The sequence below is a fragment of the Desmodus rotundus genome, chromosome 9 (genome assembly GCF_022682495.2).
Source record: "Desmodus rotundus isolate HL8 chromosome 9, HLdesRot8A.1, whole genome shotgun sequence".
In the NCBI taxonomy this organism is placed as follows: domain Eukaryota; kingdom Metazoa; phylum Chordata; class Mammalia; order Chiroptera; family Phyllostomidae; genus Desmodus; species Desmodus rotundus.
This window is the reverse complement of record NC_071395.1, coordinates 107855183-107875434: the sequence shown is the minus strand read 5'-3', so window position 1 is coordinate 107875434 and position 20252 is coordinate 107855183. Positions and strand designations below refer to the sequence as shown.

Here is a 20252-nt window from a genome sequence, read left to right as displayed (position 1 = left end):
GGAGAGCCAGGCAACTTCCATTGGGATGACTGGGCCTTCGGAGCCGGGTGGAGCGCCGAGCGACCACTCCTCTCCGGTTTCGACCTTCTCGAGGAAATCTCGAGGTTTGTCGGTAGTGGCTGGAATCGAGTCATTAGCCACTGCAGCACGATGTTCCTTGTGCTCCGGTTGCAGCACAAAGTCACAGAATGAATTTTGCCACGACGTGTTTCATGCCAAGATATTGCGCCAACATCACACACGGTTCAGCTTCTTCCCTCACTGACCGATCTTTGCTGCCCGCACACGTTCAGCATTCTCAGGCGTTCTGCTCCTCGCAGGCCTTCCGGTACATGGATCACTTTCAACAGGTTCTCGGCCGTCTTTGAAGCGTCTGTGCCCCACTTTTACTTGCACCGCACTTATTGAATCGTCCACAAAACCTACTGAATCATCCGAATAGTTTCCCTGGAGGAATGTTCAAGCTTAACACAAAATTGGATGCAGATTCGTTGCTCTATTTGCTCATTTTGAATGCAATGGCCACACAGTCCCTCAACTACCACCCCCACTGACTAGTACGGCGAAGTCGTCATTGTTCACACATGCGCGTTCCAGTCCACTCTCCTTGGCTGCCAGGTTACATCGATGTTGCATAAACCGTTCTTGTTATATTAACAATGGCTGGACTTTTTCAACGCAGACCTTGTATGCATTTTTCACATTTTATTTCTTCTGCCAGAAATATCTTCCTGCTCATTCATCTGGCTTACTGCCAGTGTACCTGGAAGCAATCAGCTTGGGCATCACCTTCTCCAGGCAGCCTTCTTTGATCACTTATATGTGTTCTTGCCTCACCCAGGGCTTCCTTCTACCCTCTGAGTTGTATTGAAACCTCATCCATCTCCTTCCTTGAGGGCAGGCCTCATGGCTCATTCGTCTCTCTCTGTCACCGGGATGTAATCAAGCACCTGGCACGGCATCGGTATTCGATTCATGTATGCCGAATGATTAAAAGAAGTCAGGAGTGAATGGGAACTGTCAGGGAGGATGTGTAGAGAAGTGGGGGACTTAGGACTGAAATTTGGGGAGTGCCTCAGTCTTTAAGAATGAAACAAAAAAAAACCCAGAAACAGAAAATGCACTCTCTCCAAAGCGTCGGGAAGAGGATTGGCCCAAAATGTCAATGATCTTTTTACTGTCTCCATAGTTTTGCCTTTTCCAGGATATCATACAGTTGGAATCAGATAGTATGTAGCCTTTTCGGATTGGCTTTTTCCACTTAGAAATATGCCTTTGAGATTCCTCTATGTCTTTTCATGGCTTTATAGCTCATTTCTTTTCAGCACTGAATAACATTTCATTGTCTGGGTGGATCACAATTCAGTTATCACGATGAAGACAGTGAAAAGACCGTTGGTTGCCAGGGGTTGGGGGGTGGGGGGAGGAATGAATAGGCAGAGCACAGAGGGCTTTTAGGGCAGTGCAAATACACTGTACGATACTATGACGATGGATACATGTCATCATACATTTGTGAATCCTAATGTAGACAATGAACTTTGGGTGATACAATGTGGTGATGTAGGTTCATCATTTGTAATGAAGGAATCACTCTGGTGGGGGATGTTGATAGTGGGAGCGGCTGCGTATGTGAGCAGGCATGGGGGTATGTGGGAAATCTCTGTACATGCTGCTCAGTTCCAATGTGAACCTGTAACTGTTCTAAAATGTAGTCTTAAAAAACACAATACAATATACAGATGGTGTATTATAGAATTGTACGCTTGAAACCTATATTACTTTACTAACCAATGTCACCTCAATATATTTAATAAAAAATGCCAGTGACCGCTGAGAATCTTTTCCCTGCTAATTCTCTCCTTCCCCTTTCAGGCCTTCTCTGAGCCCTCTCCACTAGGTTAGTCCCCCACCTCCCATTACCCTCTCCTACCCCACACCTGTGCTAGTCCTGGGTTGCATGCCCTCCCATCGGTCCTACCTTCTCTGCTCTGCTCCGTACTGCAGGTAACGGGCCCTGCAGCTCCCTGGGCCAATGAGAAACTCTGGCAGGAGACCAGAGGGTGGAAGGAAAGGAGAATCTTCACCCCCTCAGTCTGGAATGGTGTCTATGGAAGTGATTTTGTCTCCTCGGTGGTTCCAATTTCTTCCAAGTGACCCCTGCCTCCAACCACTGATGACAGCACTTCCACTAAAGTCCCTCCACCCTAGAGAAGCAGTGGATTCCTGGTTATGTCTCTATCCCCTCCTGCTGAGCTTCTCAGCAATTCCATCCTCCATGTGACCAATCCTTGCATTAAATTCCATGTATAGCCCTGGCCGGGTGGCTCGATTAGTTGGAGTGTCACCCCATACACCGAAAGTTGTGGGTTCTATCCCCAGTCAGGGCACATACCTAGGTTGAGGTGCATACAGGAGGCAACCAATTGATGTTTCTCTCTCACATTGTTTCTCTCCCTCCCTTTTCCTCTCTCTCTAAAATCAATAAAACATATCCTCGGGTGAGGATTTTTTAAAGGCCTTAAAAAGAAAAAGAAAAAGAACTATTACTGTTCACCCTTTAAAAAACCAATTCCATCAGTAAAAACTCAGAGTGAGTTCTGTTTCAATGGGTGGGCCCCGCCTGATACAGTACACTCCACCCACCCTCTCATCACCTGAAATGACTTAAGTCCTCATGAGTAGCCACTTGTTCGAGGTCCACCCACTCACTACACTGGAAGCTCCCTCAGGGCAGGGACTGGTCTGGAAGTTCCACAATCCCTCCCCAGGGCCTGGCATAGTAGCTGTTCAAAGCATCACATTTGTGGCTGACAGCAAGTGACAGCTGAGATGAGGTCACCTGACCAGGAGGCAATTAGTGGGCATCCATGGAGAGGAGCAGTGGGCAGAAGCCAGACTGGAAGGGGTACATGCAAGTGGCAGGTGAAACAGACACAAGGTGGACTGAGAAGTTTGGGAGTGGGGAGAGGAAAAAGGTTGGGCCACCAGTGTTGGGAAAAGCCGGGACACGGGGAGGGTTTCTTTCTTTATTTGTCTGTTTTTAGGCTGCAGAGACTTGGTCACGCTTGGACATTGAGAGGAAGCTAAAGGGGAGCAGTCGTAGGGAAGTTGGGGGTGGAACATATCACCTAAATGGTCTCATAGGGGGATTAGATCCAACCGAAGGGCTGAGCGTAGTGTGCAGAGGAGACTGGAGGCAGGGAGGTGAGTTAGAAGGGGATAACCAATCAGGAAGTGAGAAGAATTTGAGTCAAGTCTTAACCCAGGGCTCCCTAAGAAGGCTTCGAAGTTGGGAAGGGTCTCAGACAGGTATGTCCAGGACCTGGTCTCAGTAAGGTCAATTTTGCCAAGTGCCCCCAGAGAGACCCCCACCCTGGCAACTCCATCCTTTGCAGAGATTGGCACCTCTTCTTCTCACCCATGTCAGCAAATAGTCAGGGTCCAGAATCTGTGTGCAATGGTATGCTGGTAAATGTTTAACACCCAGGTTGAGGGTGGGTGGCCCTGGTTTATACTGTTTGCCAGTTTCTATGGTGTAAATTCTCCCATCACTTTCGATGTCAAGCTACCAACATGAAACTGTCACTGCTCGCCTAGAGTAGGAAGAGAGCTCTAGGACACCAGTGCCTGAATCCATTTTCTCTCCTGCCTCCCTGGCCCCTCCAGACTGGGTGGCAGCAGTGGGACAAGTCCAAGCCAGGGAGGGCAGTGACAGTATCCCAGCTGCAGCCTCAGGGAGGCCCCTGAAGGGGAGACTAAAACTGCATCTCCTTCAGGAGCATCCACCACCAGCCCCCAATCATGTCTGATCTCAGCCTCATGTCTGAGTCCTTCTCAAGAGTAACTTCAGGATCCCACAGGAATTTGGGGCCTGAGGGCCACAGACACTCAGATGATTTACAGACACTTTCTCACTGAACATGGGCAGACACCATGAACTGTGCTTAGGCAGTAAAAACCAGAATGCAATTTCTTTTCTTCCAAAGCAAACAGAAAAGGAAAACTGATCCCACGATAGCATTCTCTCACTAATGCTCAAAATTCATTCACTCTTCGTCACTGCTCTACAGAACTGATGGGCAGCTGGCTCCTGAAGGCCTGAAGTCCCTTTGTAGAATCCTGTATGTAGGACAGCAAGGACCCTGGGGTCACACTTAGTTTGAATCCCAGGTCTTCTGTTGCAGCAAAATGACCTTTGGAAAGTTACTTCTCTCCGAGCCTCAGTTTGCTCATCTTGTGCAGTGGGGACGATAGTAATAGCCCCTACTCTGTGGGGTCGGACTGCAAGGGTTCTCAACTGAGGGCAGTTTTGCTCCCTTGGGGACATTTGGCAATGTCTGAAGGCATGTTTTGTTGTCACAACTGGGTTTGGAGGGGTGATGGCATCTGGTGAGCAGAGGCCAGGAATACTTTTAACCATCCTATGATGTATGTGAGAGCTACCCCCTGCTAAAAAATGTATCCAATCCAAAATGTGAATAGCGACAAGTTGGAAAACCCTGGATTAAAGTGAATATTCAGGTGTTATGCAGAAAAAGCACTTAGAAGTGTCTGGTTTAATTCTTGTAAGCTCTCAAAAAACAGACGCTGCTATTCCTCTTGGAAGGACACAGTCTTACCCTTCTATACCCAGACTTGAAGCACTGAGGTGGGATGTGGAAATTCTTGAGTGCTGAGAACCTGTATCACTGCTGCAGGTGTGAGTCAGCCGGTAAATGCCCATTTATTTTTCCTTAAAGCAGAGCTGAGGCTGCACAAGTGACTCAGGGCTGGAAGCCTTTTCAGGTTGTCTATGACTTAACTGGCTGGACTGGGAGGAAGTAACTTTGCTCTGAAGCTCTCCTTCCAGAAGGTGCAAGCATTTCAAGGCTCAGACACTCCATGGTGCTCACTCAGAGTGGGTGTTGTGCTGTTTCTCACCTCACCCCACATGTGGTGGGGCTTGGAAAGGCCTGAGAAAAAGAGCTGAAATTATGAGAACTTCTTATCCCATAGTACCTTCCTCACTAGTCTGTAGTGGTTTCTTCCTCCTCTACAGCCTGCTGTGAAATTCCTTCTTGGGAGCTGCAGTTTTGAGTCATCACATTCACTCTCTCCCAGTAATACACATTAGTGTTAACAAATAGATTTAAAGGCAGATAATCTTGATAAGGTGGATGTGGGTAGGCAGGGACCCAGAGAAGCGTCAAGGGAAGCTGGGTTAAGTATGCAGGCACTGGGTATCCTAAAGGAGCAATGGGTGATGATAGATGGAAAAGGCAAAGGCGAGCCAGGGAGCATCTGCAGACTCTGGACCTGTGCCCAGGTTTTTCCTGAGAAGTGGTATGCCCAGGGGCAAACAGGTGGTAGAAGAGGCAAGCCCTGCATCCGGGCTTGCTGATACCAACCTGTAACATACCATCTAGCCACACTCCACCTCGCCCTGAGTCACTGAAATGAAAAACCCTGGAGCTGGAAGGAGGTTTAGGGGTCACCAGCTTTCTTGCCCACCATCTTGCAAGCTGACCAATGGCACAGCCAGTTTATGCCCCAGAGACTGTTCAGCTCCAAAGCAAGGCTCTACCTGCGCCACAACCTGGAATGCTTCAGGGATCAGACGACAGATAGTTCAATGTTGGGTGTAAGACAACAGGGACAGGGGCTAGGGGAAACTGCAGGCTCTGCCCTCAGGCATTCAAATTCAAATTAACAAAAAAAAAATTTGAGCCAGCCAAACAAAGGACAGCAGGAGTGAGAGGGTGAGGCCCTTAGTTGTGAGGTTTTGACCCCTCCCTAAATGAATGGTCTTCCCTACTCCCCAACAAGGGAGATGTCTGTAGGGTGCAGATCTCCGGAAGCAGGAACTACCAAGGACTGCCTGAAGTGCGGTGCTGAGCAGCTCCAACCCTTCCAGCGATGAGGGGGTCCTCATTCCCAGCTCTGGATAGGGCATACCTACCCCCACTGCTAAGCCAGTGACCACACTTGCCTGCTGCGGACCACTGATGGAGCCAAGGGGGGGGGGGGGTGTACCTTTTTCATTTTGCAAACTTATAAAGTTTGGGGGGGTTTTCTGTATTACAAATAAAATACAACCTCATTGAAAATACAGATAAGCAAATATTTGAATAGAAAAAACATCCATACTTTAACTGTCCCCTCGCCCCCACGGCCATATTCGGGGGGGGGGGGGAAACAACACCACCACTGTTGACACCTTGGTGCATAGTCAAGTTACAGTCTCCTTTCTGGCTCTGTAACCTGTGAACCCACCAAGGAGATGCTTCGCACAGCGCTGGCACCACGTTGCTTCTCTGACTGCGGGAAGGGGTTGCACCACGCCATTCACCCGCTCTCATCAGATTTGGGTTTCAACACATAGGTCTGACCTGTGTAGGCCCTTGGCTCCCCACACTTCTCGAGGGCAGGAACTAGAACCTGTCTTACTAGTGCTCAAGGACTCTGCAGCACTGAGCACCGAGTAAGTATTCAATAAAAATGTTTCTAACCACCACCACCACTTTCCACGCGCCCACCCCTCCGTCCCACCTGCCTTAGCCATCAAGGCCTCGAGCAAAGAGGGAGAATTTGGCCAAGCACCGAGAACGCCGCGCTTGTCTCCAAGGTAACTGAAGTCCAAGGTTGGGAGTGCCCACGCATGCGCAGTGATTCTTACTTCCCGTAACCTCCAGAAGAACGCAACCCGTAAAAAAAAACCTGCCAGAAGGCGAGAGCGCCTGTGTGGTTAGACCAAACCCCGGCCGCCTCCGCCTTCTGTCAATCCGTCCGGCCAGCACTGTCTTTACTATAAACATTATCCGGAAATAGTGCCCATTTCTGGAAGCGAGGCCCCATTAACCAATCGTTGCTAGGGACGGTACGACGGGACTGAGACGTGCCAGTTTATTGGTTAGATTTGTGAAGTGGGCGTGGCCAAGGGTCGAGGTGCGGCCAAAGGTAGGAGGCGCGAACGAAGGCGAATTTGCCGCCGCCGGGGGAGGCGTGGCCCGGGGGCGGCCGAGTAGACGAAAAGGGGTGGGGCCCGAGGCCGGGGCGGGGCGTCCATGGGGCGGTACGATCGTGGACCCAGAGCACAGCGATCGGCGACCGGCAGCGGGAGATCGTGGGCGAGGGGAGCGCGACAGTCGCTGCTTGGGGAGATCGGCGCTCGGCTGGTAGGTGACTGAGCGGGACCCCGAGTCTCGGAGCGGGGAGCACCGGGGATGGGTAGCCCCTCAGCCCGGGACCGGGATGCGGCCTGGCGCGCCACCCAAGAATCGTAGGGTCAGCGGCGCGGCCGATCGAACGAGTCCACTCGCGCGCGGGCCCTCAGCCCTAGGGTCTCACCGCCAGCACGCTCTCACGCACGCTGCCAGGGCCACGATCTCGCGTCGTGCTCGCCCCGCACCCCCGCAGGCGACACGGTCGCCAGAAGCGCGCGCGCGGGGGCGCCCTGCTTCCCCTTCCCAACATCCCGATTCCCCAGTGCTCAGCTGTCCCCACCGCCAGGCCTGCGCCTCCTGCCCTGTTCCCTTGGTGCTCGGTAGGATAGGGGCTCCCCTCGGCTCGGGGCCGAAGGTGTTTAATGTATAAGTGCGCCCTGTAGGTGCGTCCTCCCTCCCTGTCAGTGAAACTCTCTGGCCTTCCCTGGGAAGTTCTCGGGTCACACACCCCGAGGCGGGGAGAAGGAGCAGAGCCTGCCCTTGGCGTTCAGCGGAGCACGCTGGCCACTCTCAGCATCCTCCTGCTTCCCCTGACTCCTCTGTAATTCTTCTGGCCACTCCACTTGGGACTTTATCTGTAGGCTCAAATATATTTCCATCTTAGAAGCCCGCTGTGGCCCCTAGCAACTTGCAGCCACCGGGCACCCGGCAGAAAAAGGCTGCTTGTACAGTGCAGAGAGTCTCACCTGCCCGGGAGCCTCCTTGGTGCTGGGTAATTTATTTTTTTTTTAAGCGTTTCCTTCCTTATTAAAGTTAAAATGTTGCTCTCAGTCCTAAATGACAGAATGGGGAATGAGTATGTGTGGGAAAGAGGATGAATGGAGTAAAGAAATCAGTTTTTGTTAAATGGAGAGAGTGAACACCAGTGACTTGATTAAGAACTCTAAAAGCAAGTGAAATGAAATGATGAGAGGTGGAGCCTAATTCAAAATAGCAGTCTGAAGTTTATTCCAGGAAAAATGTTGAAAACCCCTTGACTAGAAACATGGCCGTTCTGAAAGATTAGGAGATGCTATCTTAACATTACTGATGTGTTTTTTACTTTGTATCTTCATACCTGTAACCTCCTTTTTCCTTCAGACATGTATGTGTGATAAGGTAGTCTTGTCTTGTTTTATAGGTAAGGCACCTGAGGAGGTGGGCAGTATGTATCTTGCCTAAAGCCTAGTAGCTAGGACTTAGGGTGAGGACTCAAGCCTAGGCTACTGGAATTTTCCCCAGGCTCCTCACCTTGGACCAGGACCACATTCTGGCACATAGATGCAGAAAAGAGGGAAAAGTGTTTGGTGTGGAATTATGCTCTTAACGTGGGAGAAAGGTGGGGAGGTGCTTGTCTTGCTTATGATGCGTTTGGATTTACTCTTGGTGTTTTTTCAGTGATGTCGAAGTCAGTGCCTTTGGTGCAGCGACACCAAACCTCTGAGTTTCTCAGACACCTTTAGGGACATCCTCATTTACTGTGAAGGGTGTGGTGAACTTCTCAGGAGTTCTCAAAATAAAAGTAATAGTCTCTGACTTTAAGTTTAGAAACATGTATCCAGGTGTGTGTCCTGGCACTTTTGTGAATCAGACAGCAATCAGTTGCTAAACTTTAGGTCATCTTCTGTTTTAAGAATATAAGGAGCAGTTTTAAAGGGGCTTTTTTGCCCCTGGTAGTGTCTGGTAGAGTTTGTGGGAGTGGCTCTGCAGACAAGAGACCTTGCCAAAAGAGCCTTCATCTATTAAACAAAAATGTCTGGTTGGCCGTTTCGCCTCAACAGATGGAGGTTTGCTTCCTCATTTTGGTTCTCCTGTTGAACACTGACTTCTTTGTGATATGCTTGGAGTGTTTGTATATCATTTAATGTTGAGGAGTAGGCTTGCCCTTGATTGGTCGACCGTCCAACTCCAAGCAACTGTTGTGACTTTTTCGGTGCGTGATAACCGTTCATCCCGGCCGGGGTCTGGTGAGAGATGGGTAGAGATGGGGATGAGGTAACCCTTCCCCCCAGGTTGTTTTCTTCGTTGTTGGCACCCTCTTAAGAGTGTCTTATCACTTTGGCCTGTGAAGTCACTCTGCATTTCCTACTTTTTTCCTGTCTCAGTGGACAGCAGCACACGAGCTTCCCTAACAGGCCTGACTACAGTGACGAGGAGCTGACAGATTCACGTGGGTTGGCTTGATGGATGTCTTTCTGGGTGGATGGTCAAGAAACCTGAAAACCAAATTCAGTTCTAAATTAAAAGTAAAAGTCAGCTTGATGCACATATTGGCAGCATATTTGTACCAACGGCTTTCATCATCTCAGGGCTGTTTTTTTTTTTTTTTTTCCTGGCAAAAGGTTAAAATGCAACTAAAATTCTGCTTTCATGATTAATAAGTCACTACCGCAGTTGTGTCTGATGCTTCCTGTTTGTCCCATTTTAGTATTTCAGTTAAACTGGAAACATCTGAGCATTATGGGCACTTCTGATGGCACCAGCGTGAAATTGGTGGGGAGGGCAACGAGTCCATGTCAGTGGGTTTGGGGATGGCTCGGGACCGCCAGCCCCTCTGGCCTCTGCACGCTGAGGGAAAGGAGTGGGCGTGAGCATCTTCAGGGGAGAGGGTGGGCCATCGAAGTGAGGCATGTGTGAAGGCCTTGCATGTCCTTGGCAGTGCTGACTGAAATGTCGAAAGCAGTAGACTAGAAATGGAAGGCCAAACATAGGGCAAATTGTGTAGTAGAACATTTCGGGGGAGCTGAGCAAGACATGGAAATGTGTTGAATAGAAGCCCTTAGTTGTGGGCTAGCCTCACTACCTGGGAGACAGTGCAGAGAAAAGTTGTTTTTCCTCAGTGGCCTGGGCTCCCTTCTCTGTGTTATAGCTTAAATGATTCTCTTACCTTCTTGCTATTTTATATCCTTTAATCCCTTGAAATTATATGGGATCAAGACTAATGGCACTTTGTAGCTATTTTTTGTTCTGTCTCACAATATTCATATAAGGAGAGACAGCAGAGTGAAGCCTGGTAAGGAAAAATAAAGTGGACGAGATTACTCAGGAAATCAGTGTTGTGCTCAGAGTCTAAACTCGCCTTTCTTGACATCTAGTTCGCTGCTTTTTCTAACTCATGAAAAGATCAATTATTTTTCTCCCCCTAACATGTCAATTTTGAAAGTAACTAAATCAGGGTAGCTTCTTTATCTATTTATGTTAAGCAAGTATTAATTAACATTAATATGTGTCATTAATTATTACTCAGTATCCATCCCTAATTATCCAAAATGCTAGAAGATGAATAGCACATCCTCTGGATGGGTCTGCTCACCCTCGTTGTACAGATGCAGACCTTAGGACAGAGTGGGGAGATGATTTCTCCAAAGCAGCGGAGCAGGTCCATGCTGTCTCCGTGTCAACTGTGGGGGTTCGGGCTGTCGGGGCAGGCAGATCTGGGTCAGGTCCAGGTCTGCCACTATTTTTGTGACCTCAGGCGAATCACTTCTCTAAGCATGGGGTGCCTCCTCTGTCCATGGAATCAGAAACACTTCATCAGGTTGTTTTGAGTAGAAAATGAGAGGGTATCTGCTAAGCGCTGCGCTCAGTGCCTGGCATGTAATAAGCCACGGAACAGGACGCTGTCAGTGGTGGCGTTGGCTGCTATAAACATTGTGGCGATAGTAGCAGTAGCAGTAGCTGCCAATGACCACATCGACTAGACCTGTTTTCTGTAAGATGATGTCAGGGTGGGTCAGACTGCCTGACAAGGCAGAGTCATTTTCTCAGCAGCACCTCCAGGGGGACATTTCTTCCGTCCAGAAGTTTTAGCTTTCAAGTTCTTCCTGTCTTACACTAGACCTTGCCCTCACCACCCTCCAACTGAGCCAGGCTCTGCCTGGTCAGAATCGGTGATTCTGAACCCTGGGCACCCCGGGCACCCTGGGCCCTCCCAGACCTCTGAGCCACAGGCAGAGCTGGGCCTTCCCAGGGCTTTCTTGAGTCCTCCATGCGGTGAGGTGGGTCCCAACCCCCAACCTTAACTCCGGGGTAGGGGAGTGGAAAAGGAAAATGCTGTGTAGAAGATAAGTCGACAAGGACTTGTGCCTCTTTGTTCGGGGGACTAGGAGGCGATTTTGGTTCTGTGGGGTAGGGTTCCCACAACCACGTGGCACCCCCAGCTTACCATCCTTTCCTCGTATAAATACCGTCTCACGGGTGCCATGTCTGGGGGGCCCTGGATCTGTAGTCAGAGACTTGCAGAGTTCCCTTTAAATCACCCAAGGGGTGGGGGCAGACGGTTTCACATTACATTGTAAATTATTTTCCCCATTTTCACTACGATACAAAATACAGGCTCCCACCAGGCTGATGTTCCCTTTAAATAACATTTTGTTTTCTCCTGGGGAAGCTGTCTCGATGGCCAAAGAGTCATTTCTAAAGTGAACCTAGTTTTTAGAAAAAATAGATTACCGGATGTCAAGCATCGTGTTCAGATGAAAATGAAACCAGCAGGCCTGGAGTGGCAGCTCCACACTTGACTTCCGGCTGGAGGTGAGAGGCAGAGTGTGTCTGGAGCTGGGCTCAGTAGCTGTTTGGCCCCACAGGCTGCATTTGATAGGTGCCTTCGTCATTTTCCAGGCAGCTTTGCTTAGGTGAGCAGAGTACTTTCTCTGGAAGGTGAGTCACCCATGCAGGGGTGGAGGTGACAGGCGATTTATTCACCGAACACAGTCGCAGAGGAAGTCTTGAACAGACCTGGTGGAGAAGTTCTCTGCCAAAGATCATGTTCACTTCAGGCCAAGGGCATCGGAGGCAGGGACACTGGAGCCAACGTGGGCTCCCAGGGCCTGCCCACTGACAGAGAGATGGATCCAGGGCACAGAGCCCAGGTCAGCAGTCTCGGTGCCTCCTGAGTCCAGCCACCTTGGGGGTGGAAATGGCCCACTTCCTGTGACAGTCAACAAAGAAACAGGAGGGGAGCTCTGACTCCATGCAGCCGGGGATCCCCTTGGCAAAGAGCAGAGAGATACAAACCGTACTCTGGTGAGAAAGACCTTTCGGGCAACCTTCTTCTACCTGCCTGGCTTTTCACCACCTGCATTGGAGGCTCTCATGAGCTCCAGGAATGGGAAAGGCTGGATCACACCCTGCATTTCTGGAAACTGTGGAACTACAAGCCTGCCACCACCTCTGCACTTCTGGAGCCACCGTGTGGACTCAGAAAGGAGCCACAGAGGAACGCCTGGCCATCCCTCCCACAGAGCCCAGTTGCTGTGGCTTCTGCTGACCCTCTTACCACTAAAGCCATGAGCAGGTGTCCATCCAGGCAAAGAATTTGTTCAGACTGTTCTAGATCAGGGCAGTTGTTGAGCTTGACTGCTGGTAGTCAGGGACATCTGTAATCAACATCCAGGGTCACCCACAAAGTGGGCTTCGCTTTATTGAATTCGCAGAGAAAGAACTAGTTACCTCGCAAGTGGTCAGCAAGCTTTCCCTGGCCCCAGAGTTCACACCCCATCCGTCTGGACTAACCAGCAGGCACTTTGGGCAGGAGTGGCTGAGTGACATCGGGCCTTGAGTTCTCTGTCAAGGCGGTGCTATTAGAATTACAGACTGGGCATGCTAATTACTGGTTGCATGCTCCTTTTTTTTACTAAAGAGAAAATGGTGACCCAAGGAAACCAAGCGAGCTGCCCGAAGCCAGTTAATGACTGAAAGTGACTAAAGTCCAGGCTCTTTTCGCTGAGCTGTGCTGCCACAGCACAAAGGAATTGTATTTTGTTCCTCCTTTGTTCCCCAACCCCGACCCCATCACTCTCGGCCTTTCTGCAAGTTCTGGCAGACCTGGGAAGGGTGGAGTCAGAGCAGCAGCTGCTCTGGGTCTCAGAAAAAGTAAACAGAAAGCTATTTATTTGGCACTCTCTTGTACCATGAAGTTCATGTAACTAAAAGAAGGTCAAGGTTGATAAGAAAACACAATTCTGGGCAGGGTTACCCGGAAGTCTCAAAGGTTACCCACACCTGTAGGGCACTTTCCTCCTCCGCCAAGCAGTATCTAACCTAAAGCGGGTGTTCGGTTGCTGTGAATGGTTGACTGTAAGGCCACAAACCCACTGGGCACTGGGAAGCTCTTCTGAATCTTTGTCCTGTGAAGCAGACATGTGGCCAGTGGCATGCAGGTGGCCAGCAGAGCCAGAGGAGTCAGTGTCATCCCGGTGAGATCCCTCCAGCTCCTGTCAGTGAAGAGACTTGTCCTGTGGGCAAAGCATGATGTCATATCTGGATGGTGGCCCCTGCGAGTACAAAGAGCTGTTGTATCCAAGGGCCACCTCCCACCCACCTGCTGACAGTGACATTTTCTTTTACTGGGTCAGATTCAGTCTACTGGTCACTACCAGGGATAGCTGGGAGGCTTGGGAAGAAAGGGGGGCTTAGCCAGCCTCCAATGAGGATGCTTTTGCCAGCGGAGATTAGAAATAGATCCCTTTGGCCCAGGAAGTTAGTTGGATGAACCAATTTCCTCGAGACCAGGCTCAACAGACCCAGCTGACAAATGCTGAACTTGGAGAGGCGGAAATAGCTTTCTAGAGATAAATGTCAAAGGCAGAGATTCGTGTGCTGCCTCCCACCTAGCGCATACGTCCACCTCTGAGCGCAGACGGATGTCGTTCAGCTCCGAAGGGTCATTTCTCCAGGAAGAGGAAATGACTAGGTCTCTCGGACAGCCTGTGGGAAACGGAAGGACAAGGGTGGCTGCATAGCCAGCTCGCACAAGACCTTCTTGCTGGGGTGCAGTCACAGTACATCACGCTGTGACACCTTACACGGGGAGCTGGCTTCGTCCCCTCCAGCTCTCCAGGCGCTAGGACCTTCTAGACACCCGAGTCCCAGGCCAGCCAGGCGCCCGGAGCCCGCGGCACTCCTCTGTTTCTCCCAAGCCTGTCAGCCGTTCTTTGGTCGGGTGCACACTTGTGAAGTGTATCAGATGTGGCCGGCTCTGCTAGGGGCTTGCACGTGAAGACGGGCACAACTGGGTACTGCCCTTCAGGAGTCATCATGGCGGGGGAAGGTGGAGTGGAAGCAGACAAGTTACAGGTGCTGAATCGTGAACTGCAACTGGGGGGCTCTGGAGAGGAGCAAGGAAGGCGCCACGCCCAGTGCCCCCCACTCCACCTGGTTTCCAGCTTGACGCAGCACGAACTGTCACCCACGAAACTCCTCAGAGGGAAGAGCACCCCCTCCCCACCCTGCAGGTGTCTGGGCAGGAACACCCTCAGCATTTCGCTCACCTTGGGGCCTGGTACCGCTTGGAATGGGAGCTGGAGAACGATCTGGAAACTTCAGCACTCTGGGGGAAAGGAGTCCTGTGCAGCGGTGTCGGCACTGTGGGTCGAAAAGTGCTTAAGCACAGTTTACAGCAGAGGCAGATCGTGAGTCTCCAGCTACTGAAGACACTGGCCGACCTGTCCCAGCCCCCCAGCCCCGGACAGGGAGGGCAGCGACCAGCCTGGCAAATCCCGCAGTTTGGTGCGGCTGAGGCAGATTCCTAGGCCGAGGCCTGATCCGTGACAAGGCTTCTTAGCGATGGGTTCAGCACCGCAGGAAGGCCTTTCCAGGAGGGCAGTGAAAGCTCCATGCGGGTGAGGACCTTGTCTGTCACAGTCCCCGACACATCTGCTCTGATCAGCGCAGCACCTGGTGCGTGGTGGCCACTGGCTAAGCTTCGTCATGGAGTGAAAGTGCAAGGCCAGAAGCCACGTTCCCTCTTCCAGGCCCTGCTGGCCTGGGGGAGGATGAGAGAACCACAGGCTGTCTCACGGTCCCCCCTCTTTTACGGAGGAATTGGTCTGAGATCCTCGGTGACTGTCGTGTCACACCACAGGTCCCAAGCCCTTTCTCCCTTCTGGGGGAAGACAAGAATGTGGACCTCGATTGAAAAGGGACATGGCAAAGGCCAAAGTCACTCCCACTGTGCACGTCCTCAAGCCGGTCGCTCGGGCTGAGTCTGTCGAAGGGCGTGGAGGGCAGCACCTGAAATGAGGCCGCGGTCAAGGCCCCACTGCCCAAGGGCAGAGCTGGACCGTGTGCCTCCTCCCGTTGGCCTCCAAGTGCCAGGAGCCTTCTGTGGAAAGCCGAGGTGTTTGGCCTTCTTGTGTGTTCTGAAGTTCCTCAAACTAGTTCCTCAATTTCGGAACCAGTCACCAGTGACTACAATGAACTTGAAGCCTCCTCCCTTACAGGAAGGCCGGGCCTGTCTTTCTCCATCTTCTCCGAATACAGGTAGATTGTGCTTTAAGCCGGTCCCACCTGGGAAAACCAGAGTTGCAGACAGAGAGAGGAGGGGAGCGGTTGTGTGGCTGTGGATTGGGCATAGCCTGGGGAGCTGCTCCTTGCTCAGAAGCCAGTCGGGAAGGTTACATAAGGAGAGCATTTTTCACAACCAAACTTTGCTTGTAATGATGACTTCAGGCTGGCGCGATCCAGAAGTGCATTTTGACTCATCAGGGAAGGCTGGTTGTGTCGGCCTAACTTTATGTCACATTCAGGGCAGTTTGTGGCACTGTAATCTTGAGAAACTGGTCGTTATTGACCAGTACACGCTGCAGCCCAGCATATTCAGTTACACACAAAGCCCCGATCTACAGGTTTCAGGGACACTTGACAGTTTTTATGTAACATACATTGAAAATTCCTTGTTGCGCATCGTGTGCAATGAAGTACGTCTGTGGCTGGATTTTTTCCTTGATACTGCGTCCTCCCCCCACCCCCCCACCCCCCGTTCTCCCGCACGCCGTTGCATGGTTGTCTCTGTGGATCCGTGAAGACCTGGTGGCATCTTTCCTAGATGCTATTGGCTCTCCTCATGCAAAGGATTTAAAAGTTAAATTAAAAATGCTATTGTCATGCTTTTCTTCTAAAGCTTATATGATGCCCAAATCAGGGGCCTGGAGACCAAATACTGACCATATTTATGAAGATAGTAGCTGATACTCAAGGCTTTGCTATTAAAAAAAGAAACAGAAAACAAAAAACCCAGCCCTGGCTAGTGTGGCTCAGTAGACCGAATGCTGGCCTGCGAACCAGAGGGTCACCTGTGAACAGAGGCCCACTGCCCGTCCGGCCCGGAGCCTTTGCTCCCCAGTGCTGTCTTAAAGTTGCTCTTCCCAGAACACAGGCTGGCTGCGTTTATGCTTCCTGATTAAGATGCTTCCTCTTGGGTCAGTCCCTGAGTTTCTCACTAATAAACCTTTGGCTTTTGGCAGTGTCTGCCTGTGAGTCCCAATTTTTAAGACTTAGATCGTTTGAAAGTGGATACAGCACCATGGCTGAGAGTATGAGCTTTAACACGAAAGAGTCCCGTGTGCAATTCCTGTGTCTGGCGCTTCCTTGCTTTGTGATCTTGGACAAATTGCTTGACCTACGGAGCCTCAGAGTTTTCCTCCGTATCCAGGGAATGATGCTCGTGCCTTGCCCACAGAGTTGTTGTGAGGATTCGGAAATAATGCACATATGACCTAATTCATAGCAACCAATCATAGCTGTCGTTATTAGTTTGATTATTATTGCATCCAGCCTGTAATTGTGTACACGCAGAGCAGCAGGTGGCCAAAAGCACCCACAGATGCCCACAGGACAGCTAATTTCAGGTCTCGCTGCCAAGGAATTCTAGGTCCCGGTTCATCGTGTGCCGGCGGGTCATTCCTCAGCCCAGGAGAGCTGCCAGTGGCAAGAGAAGCTGGGTGGCGTGTGTGGTGTTCGTCAAAGAGCATTCTCCTTCCTGGGTTGTCCTTTTCTTCCTGACCGCTTCTGTCCCTCTGCTCTCGGGTTTCTCGCCTCCTTCTTCCACAGTGTTTGGTCCAGATCTTCCTTCTGACACAGGGGCCACTGGCTGGCAGCCGGGGGAGGTTCGTTTCAGCTTTGCGTAGGCGAGGACTGTGGAAGGGCTGTTCATCTTAGGACAGCTTCCTGCTGATGCGTATAGGGCACCCACCATGTATGTGCCAAGCACTGTATTGGGCATGGAAACATTGTTTCTTACATGTAATTGTCCTACTAAGTGCTTTTATGGAGGTCTCAGGGTCCCTGTTTAGCAGATGAGACTGTTGAGTCTCAGATGGGTGACTCGCCCGTGGTCACACAGCAGAGGGTTGAGAGACTAAGATTCGAACGAGATCTTTTAACTTCAGACCCATCCCGTTATGTAGCTGGATGGTCATCCCTCAGGATTATTAAGTGATATGTTGGAATAAATGACTTCTAGGGTCCTCTCATCCCAAGATCATTTTGCGAGTCCTTTGTCATTTATTTATCCACCCACCCACTTCCCCCAACTTGATTGTAAGCACCTGGAGGGCAAGGATATCTTTCTAGCCAATAACCAATATGGTGTTTGGGGACCACCTGCCCTTGACTGATGGGCGCTGCCTACTCCCCAACACATAGAGAGAGGAGAGAAGAGAGAACCCACTGAGAAAAGGGTCACCCAGGAATTTTGATTCCAGAAATTTACCACTTAGAACTATAGAATATTATGTATGTATAATCTTGTAAATAGTCCCAAATTACGTGTTTGTATGTGTATAGTAATGGAACTGAAAGATTCACACCAAACTTAAGTGTGTCTTATGTTGTGGGGAGGAGGAAGCAGCGTGGGGATTTTTTTCTCTGTCTACTTTTGTATCGTTTGAATTTTTACAGTGAACAGGTATTACTTTTGTGTTTGAAAACAAAGATTTTGTTTAAAAACAGGGTCAGCTATTATATAAGGAAGGTAGGAGAGACTAGCCAGAAAAAATTGCCCCTTGCAGTTTTCCCGACTGGGACCTTCCCTGAGATCCCACCTGTTGACGTAAGCATCCAGGGCAGGGCGGGTGGTTCTCTCTCAGGTCCAGCTCTGCTGTCTCCCACTCTTTATGGGGCCACGCGTGCCCACGAGCATTTCTGCTACCCAGCACTAGCCCAGGCCCATAACCACTGCGTGCACGTGTCAGTGGGTGGTGATAAATAACAGCAGGGAAGCAGCGGCCATCGGAATCGAGGACAGCTGACAGGGCCATCTTTGACCGCCTCCCTACTCTTTGAGTCATAACTGATCAAACCCGGTGTCCCCAGAGGAGAACAAGAAAGGTAGTGAAATGACAGCCAGAACCGGAGGGATGAGCTTGCTCATTTTAGTGGCCCTGCTGCCAGATCTCATTAACTAGCCCAGCAATTCTGGTGAGGCTTCCTATGTGAGTGGTGTGGGGTTGGGGGAGAGCGGGGGACAGTCATCTCCTACTTATTAGGCCCCATTCAGAAAGGTGGACCAGCACCTCCTAAATTCTCATCCCATACTTAGAGGCCCCTTTTTTAGTTATAGCTTTTTTTTTTTAATTTTCCACTATAAAAGTAACATTCGGAGAACTTCTCTGGAGAAATATATTTACGAGAAACCGGTAACAGAGATCCCCTTGGAATGGGAGAAGGGTTGAAAGGACTTGCACTTGGCACTGTATATCCTTGCTGTATTTCTGAACCACTTGAAATATCCGCGAAAAAAAAATGAACATTTAGAAAGGGAATACATGCTCACTGAAACAAAAATGTGGAAAAAATGTAAAAGTCTAAAGAATAACAAACACCTCCAAGAGAGGAGCGTGCTGTGTGTCCGTGGTAGGTGTTGGCATTTTTATAAATGTGGGTGTAACACACAGACACAGGATAGGCGGGCTCGCACTTGACTTATAACTCTGTCCCCTTTTCCTGTTAACATTGCACCCTATCAGCATTTCTCCGCATAGTTAAAATGATAAGCAATTTTAATGGATGTACCAGGATTCACTTAGTAATTATCCTTCCCCTAAAATTAGACATTTTTTCCAGATTTTTACTGTTATAAAGTACACCGAACATCTTTGTGCATCTTTTTCCGTGTCACTGTTTGCTCCGTACCTAGATTGCAGAACTGAGCCGTGCACTCAGAAATGGCTGTCTTCTCTTGGCCTGATGCCTTACCTTCTCCAGAGCTCTTTTATCTACGTTATTCCATGTGAGGATTAACGGGAGGAAGGGTGTGATTAAGGGCCAGGGTGAGGGTGAGAAAAGTGAGGAGACCCGGTACTGTATGCAGTCAAAAAGGAGCCTGTGCAGCGGAGCTGTTGGGAGGACTTCCTGGAGGTGGGAGGCCTCAGCTTCGCTTGCGGAGGACAAGCAGGACGGGCAGGGTGGCCCACACAGAACGTGGCACGCTCCTCTAGAGCCCTGCAGATTTGAGTCGCTAGCAGGGTGTGAAAAGATCACAGTGGCCAGAGCCAAACCTCGTGTTTAGGGAAAGAGTGGTCAGACATTATAGACCACAGAGTTGGGACTGGGCCCGCGAGCAGTGCAGGGCCAATAGATGTCTTTGTACTTGAGGTTATTTTCAGGACATGATGTTTTTAGATTAGCTCAGCATCCGTGTGGGATGGGAGGGTGTGGGGGAGAAGCTAGAAGTGGGTAAAACCTATGCTAATAGAATAGATGTCGGATGATTGCCTTAAACATTTGAAGGGGCCCGTCAACCGCAGTACCCCTGCGTGTGGGGGGCTAGCCAGTTGACGGGCATGGTGGGAATTGAAGCAGGGTCATAAATTTCATCCCATACATGTCAGTTACCAGGCAGTTCGACCTATGAAATTGGCGGCGAGAATGCATTTTTGTGGGCACGGCAGTTTTCTCTTTTGTAATTGATCTGTAGGATTGTAATGATGAATGCACGTTTACATTTCATAGCCTCCTTAATGGGAAATGCTTACGGGGAAATCGCTCTCCTGGGAGGCAGGCCTCAAGTTGGCAGGTGAGGCGGGTTTTGCGATTCCTGATTCCTCCAGCTGGATCCTCCTTCCTTCCTCAGCGTCTGCGTCTGGGTCCCAGTGCCCACTGGGTCTCTCCACCTGAGGTGGGGGGAGAGTCTGTCCCAATGGCAGGGTTTAATGCCCCACCACCCACCGTTGCCCCTACCCTGTAGGCTCCTCCACCTGAAATCTGCCCCTGAATTATACCCCTCTCTCTCTCCTGAGAACTTAACCTCTGCAGGTGTATCAGGACCAAGCACACTTCCACTATCTG

At 50.3% G+C, this 20252-nt stretch overlaps 1 protein-coding gene across 2 annotated transcripts in view; it reads left to right on the top strand.

Annotated features, from left to right (window-relative positions):
* The first annotated feature begins 7034 nt into the window (after positions 1-7034).
* MAP3K14 (mitogen-activated protein kinase kinase kinase 14) overlaps positions 7035-20252 on the top strand; it is a 39426-nt gene continuing 26208 nt past the window's right edge. The window contains exon 1 of one of the 2 annotated variants that reach the window (XM_053930719.1): positions 7035-7157. The gene's annotated coding sequence lies outside the window, so the exon portion shown is untranslated. The remainder of the gene's footprint in view (positions 7158-20252) is intronic. The other variant, XM_053930718.1, reaches the window with a different exon arrangement.